General features: G+C 47.5%; 1 pseudogene; it reads left to right on the forward strand.

Moving 5' to 3' along the window:
• Positions 1–4,480: 4,480 nt before the first annotated feature.
• Positions 4,481–5,320, forward strand: LOC147991540 (uncharacterized; annotated as a pseudogene).
• The last annotated feature ends 723 nt before the right edge of the window (positions 5,321–6,043 follow it).

Below are 6,043 nucleotides of genomic sequence, written 5' to 3' on the forward strand. Positions count from 1 at the left end.
ACACCGATTAGGCAGGTCCGCCTCCCTGTCACCTTCGGGGAACAAAAAAACTACCGCACCGAGCTCATCGACTTCGACGTCGCCCACATCCGTCTGCCATACAACGCCATCCTCGGGTATCCAGCCCTGGCCAAGTTCATGGCCGTCACCCACCATGGCTACAACGTCCTCAAGATGCTGAGAAGATGCGGTGTGCTCCCTCGAGTGCGCCTTCCAGGCTGCAGCAATCGACGACCCCGACAGTGTGACATTCCAAAAATTTTGATTTGGTTATTATCAAAATCTTTTTTTTATTTGGAGGTGGCTATTTAAAAAATTTGGAAGCTATTTAAAAATTTTCTTAAACCTCTCCCTCTCAAAACTTTTATGAAAAATATTTTGATACTCTTCTCAACCTTGATTTTTGGTCTTGAGAGCTTTTCATTTTGTCTTGACTCTACTCTAGTTATTTTTGAAATTTCTTCTTTTGAAAAGAAACCCTAGGAGTTATGGGTTTATTCTTTTCCCCATTCAAAATTTCCTCTTTTGCCATGTCACTTTTGACATAGCCTTCCAAAACCCCTCCCTGCCTTGGATCAAGTCAGGACTCCCATCTCCAGCAAGTCTCAAGCCATATCTGGTTTTTATTCAATTTATTTTTCCTCAAAAACTATTTCTGCCATTATTTATGGGCCTAGGTGATTTGCAAAGGAAGTACCAAATTTATTTTGAGTCTTGATACCAAACCAACTCCTCTGACTAGTCCTTAGTACCCTTAACCTAGATCCATCAAGCTCCACTTGGCCTCAGTTCAAATATTTCAAATTTTGCCCACTGCAAGTTTGGACCAGAAATGCCATTTTTGGTGAAATTCATATTTTTCTTTTTCCAACAATTCTGAGATAATTCATGCAGCTTCCAGATACACCAAGAGGCCACCTCACCAAAGATAAGCTCCAGAAAAATTTCCCACATGCAAAAATCATTTCATCGAGCACCTGGCATGAACTGTTGCTGTTCAAATTCAGAAAATTCAGAAAGTTCAGTGTTTCTGTTTCGCCGTCAGTGTCGTTTTCTTCAGACCACGGCGTCGATCTCGCTAGTAACTGCAGTGGCGCCTTGCTCCGTGTCCCCCCTCCTTATCCAGAGCGCCGCACACTCGTTTGGACAGCCACCATCGTCGGTGGTGACGCGTCTCGCCGACGCCGGCAGCTTCTGCGGTGGCAGAGCCACCCGTGGCGGCCAGCAGGGATCGGCACCACCTTTCGGCGCCGTCCAGCACCGCCCAAGCCACCCGTGGCCTCCGCATGGCTGTTCGCTTGCCTGTGCACGCTGCGGCACCGTCGCCATGGCTTGTGCAGCACAGAGCGTGCTCTCTGCCGCCGACGAGTCCCGTGAGCCGTTCCGTCGGGAACGTGGAGTACCACCCAAGGCAGGCCAAGCTTGGCACTTGAACGGAACCAGTGAACCCTCGCGATGATGACTAGCTCCCTAAACCACCTGACCAACCTCTGCCTCGCCGTAATCATCGTCGGCGTTATCCCGTTCACGTCCACCGCCTCGGATCGGCTATAAAAGGATCCCCCGAGCTCGTTCTCGACCCAGCGCCACACCTCCACCTCAACAGAGCCCCGCCTAGCCACTAGGAGAACCTCGAGGGGGTCTTCTTCTCCGTCTCCGGCCGCCCCGATCCGCCTCGGGCTCCGGCTTGATTCACTCAAGTGAGGTCATCCCTGCCTCCCAAACCGCGTCAGAAACCTTCTAGTACACCCAGTACCCTAACCCGAGCCTCAATTCGATCTTTGCAGCTCTCCCCGGCGAAATCCACCAACGCCCGAACCACCGTCCACCGGAGTTGAGGCCGCCGTCGATGTGGTGCTCACCGACGCTCAACTCCACCACCCACAGGTGCGGAAGAACACGGTGAACATGTTGGTAACCCCCGATCCCCCTGCCTCGCCGTGGATTGCCGCCGGCGACCACCGCGACCCTCGGGCGCCAATGCTCTGTTTCAGTTTTCAAACCCGACGGGTGGGACCTCCCCGTCAGCTTTTTCTTTTTTTGAAACGTTTTCTGAAAGCGCCTTCGGGAAAAATACGTCTTCCCCCTGGACTGACGTATTCTAGACTGAAACATTTTCTGTTTTTATAAAGAAAACCCTGGAAACTTTCTGCTTCATTACAGAAAGGTCCCCGGACTAAAACTCTTATAACTTTTAAACAAAAGATGATTTTAACTTGAAACCTTTTCTGTCATCTTTATATTTCTGTCTAGTTTTTTGTCATATTTATTTGAAAAATATTTGGGATACTTTTTGTGCACGCACGGTATTTATGTAGTATCTGGTTTTTCTTTAATACGTAGATACCGGGAGGAGTAAAGGAGACGCGTACTTCGCCGAGCTAGACTCCGACTTCTCCGAACCCGGCAAGCATGTTTGAACCTTTGATATGATGAGTGTTTTGCATGTTTGCTCGAGTAGTTTTCTCATGGCATGTTTATATAAGCATTTCTGAATGTTATGTGCATGCAAGGCAAGCTACCAGTGAGCTTCGAAGTTGATGTGTTCTTATGATGATATGATAACACGATCATGTGGTGACATGATGGGTTCCAGGCTGGTATTGTTGAAGCATGCCAGTTTTATGTCAACCGTGAACTCCAGTTTTAACGTGGGTCAACTCTCGATCCCGTTCGTTTCCCCTTCGTGCTGCCACATGTTTTCTGCAAAGAGTGCGGTTTAGTAAGTTGCAAACCTCTTTCCTGGTACACACCAAACAGAGGGACCGCGATGAGGGTTCCATGGCCCTGGATTAAAGCCAGTCATTCGGTCAGGGGGCATGGGTGTTTCCGGTTGGGACCGAGAGGGGAGCACCCCTTAGAGCGCGCGATATAAATTTGATCCCATGCTATTCGAGGTTGTGGCCTCCCCGTCTTAAGGTTTTTCTTGAACGTTGCCGAGGGTGATTCCTGGCAACGGAATGTGGAAATGGGTGTGTACTGGTTAGACGTGTTTCTTCTAAAACACCATAAACGGAACTAGTCCTTGTGACTACTGAAATCCGTTGGCTGTGGTTAAAGAGTACAAACTCTGCAGAGTCAAATCGTTTCGAGTATCCATATCCTCGGTCAAGGAGTTGGACATCATCACTATGTCAATATCAGTCTCCGTGTCAAATCCCAGTGTCAACCCCGGTGACAGTCTCTGGAGTATGAACATAAAACCGAGAGTGGTAAACTCGGTTGAAGGTTATTCATGTGAATGGACTAACCAGTTTATTATCATATGCTGAGTATTTCCTTGTGATGATTTGAAATTCATGAGCTACTTAAATTTGAATGATAAATTATAAGCCCTTTATGTGATGTCACTCAGACGCCCGACTGTGGCATTATTGTTATTTACTTTTGATATAAGCCCTTTATGTGATGTCGCTCAGACGTCCGACTGTGGCATCATTGTTATTTACTTTTGATATAAGCCCTTTATGTGATGTCGTTCAGATGTCCGACTGTGGCATCATTGTTATTTATTTTCATTATAAGCCCTTTCCGAGGTGTCGCTTAGACGCCCGACTGTGGCACGTCCTGTTATTTACTTTTCAATATAAGCCCTTTATGTGGTGATGCCTCGACGCCCGACTGCGGCATGTTAAATTTGTTTTCACCTTTCGAGGCGTCGCTTCAAACACCCGATCGGTCTTCAGTTATTTTATTGGGATTTCGGGAGGACTACCGCCTGATTTCCTCTCATTCATCGTGTAGTGCAAATCTATTATTTGATTGTGCATACTAGCCTGCTCATGTGCATCATGTTTACATTTGTTATATCTTATGTCCGAACTGTCTTGCGAGTACATTCAAAGTACTCACCTGGCTTGTTGATTTGGCCAGATGTTGACGAAGGCGATCTTATGGATGAAGAGTTCGATAGTGAGTCCGACGCCTAGAGGAGTCCCAGTCAGTCACGTGCGACCCTGGAGTTGTTCAATTGTATTATACACGCTTCCGCCACCCACATAAAACCATCAAGCCACACTTCGTTGCTTGATGAGCTGTAAGATTTCAGAGTGATGTCACCCACTTCACTGTGACATATCCACCACCACCTTCATTATGAGTCAGTAGTTATGCCACCCTACCCTTGTGCCATATCTTCCTTTATGCATAATATAGGCGTGCTTGTAATAAATTGTTGAGCATCCTTAGCTCAACCATGTATAATATTAGTACTGCTGGATTTCTGTATCAAGGTTTTGTCTGCCAGTAAGAAGAATTCTTCTGTACTGGTAAATACAAAGGTCGGCTTTTCAATAAATGTTTTATTGGAAAGGTGGTCGTGACAAACTTGGTATCAGAGCCAGGCTGACTGTAGGAAGCCACTAGGTGCGACAGCTAATTGGTTATTAGCTTACCTTATCATTCTGCATATTGTAGCAATTTTCTATTGGTCATCATATATTTATGATTTCACTATTCGGGATTTTGTCTACTTTTGTAGATGGCGAGCAACGATTGTGAGTCACGGGTGTTCGCCAATGTTCCTGAGGGGTTTATCAAGATCCTCATCTCCATCACCAAGATCGCGATCGGGCCATCAGTCCGTCCAGAGTACACGCTCTACCGGCACAAGCTCAGCGACAGTTTGTCTATGTACCAGGCCTCAGTTCAGTTCAAGGGAGGACGCGCCGAGTTCCGCCGCTTCCGATTCGTCGGGAGGGCCATGTCTATGAAGAGGCATGCCATGCAGATGGCTGCACGTGAGGCAATAGCTCGCCTCCGGGATGTTCTTCCTTCAATGAAGACTCGTCGTTACCGCTACCTGCCATGCCACGTGCCATACACCTGCCACTATGCATTCGCTTGCGCCAGAGGAGAAAGAGATGAGGCTATTGAGATGCTTGTTCAGTACCTCAAGGCACTCGAGGCAGCTTTCGACAACCTCGTGGACGACCTCGTAGCTGCTCGTATGGATTCCATCCATGGATGCTCCGCCAACAGGAGGGAGCTCCTCCACATGGCACCACCACTGACGTTCGTCTCGTCCTGAGCATCATACACACCGGCCATCTTAGCCACAGCTCGCCGCCTACCTACCACTGAGGAATTTGACCAGGTCATTGCTCCTACTCCCGTCAGAGCTGCACCACCTACCGCGCCTGCACCAGCTCCTCAGCCCAGTACTTCGCGCCTTGAGCCTATTAGCGAGGAGGAGATTGAGTCCCCAGCACCACTGGGTCTTACCCTCGGCAGACCGAAGGAAGTCTTCACCATCTCCGACTGAGTACGCCTAGCAGCAGTGTGTTGTGCCAGCTTGTATGATAAGTTTATATGTACATAGGTTTGGTGAGAAGTAGCTTGTTTGCGCATCATGTAGGATCTTGGAGAAGTGCACTAGCCTAAATAACATGTCAGGAATGTGTACGCACATCCTGAGTGATGTATTGTATAATTATGGCTTGCATGTAAGATATGTACTGAGCGGTCCTTCTCCACACGCGATCTACTGTTTTCTTGAAAAATGTTGAAGTTCTTGAAATTTCCGCCTTTACAAAATTATTTATTTTATGACTCAATTTTCTCATGAGTTTGCAAAATTACCCTAGAGTGAAAAATGCTTCGTCCCTGGACTCGTTCCATGCCAAACCCGCCGGAAGTAAACTATGGTGCCCAGACAAGTAACAAGTTCACACAGGGACAGTCAAGTCAGCAAGGCAGTGAGACAACATTTACTCAAGTATGCCGCCTTTATGAGCAAAGCCAGCAGCAGCACCAGGAAGTGATGAACCATGTTATCAATATGGGGAATCATCGTGAGCCTTATCAGCAGCACTCTAAATTGTCTGAATTACAGAAGATGCGTCCCCCAATGTTCTCTCATACTAATAAACCTCTTGAGGCCGATGATTGGCTTCGAGACATTGAGAGGAAGCTGATTATTGCACAGTGCTCAGACCGTGAGAAGGTACTGTATGCACCTCACTATCTCACGGGAGCAGTCGCATCATGGTGGGAGAATTTCCTGCACATGCACCCCGATGAAAACAGTATCACATGGGAATAT

Source organism: Triticum urartu, chromosome 1A (assembly GCF_056163025.1).
Source record: "Triticum urartu cultivar PI428250 chromosome 1A, HENAU_Tu73, whole genome shotgun sequence".
NCBI lineage: Eukaryota > Viridiplantae > Streptophyta > Magnoliopsida > Poales > Poaceae > Triticum > Triticum urartu.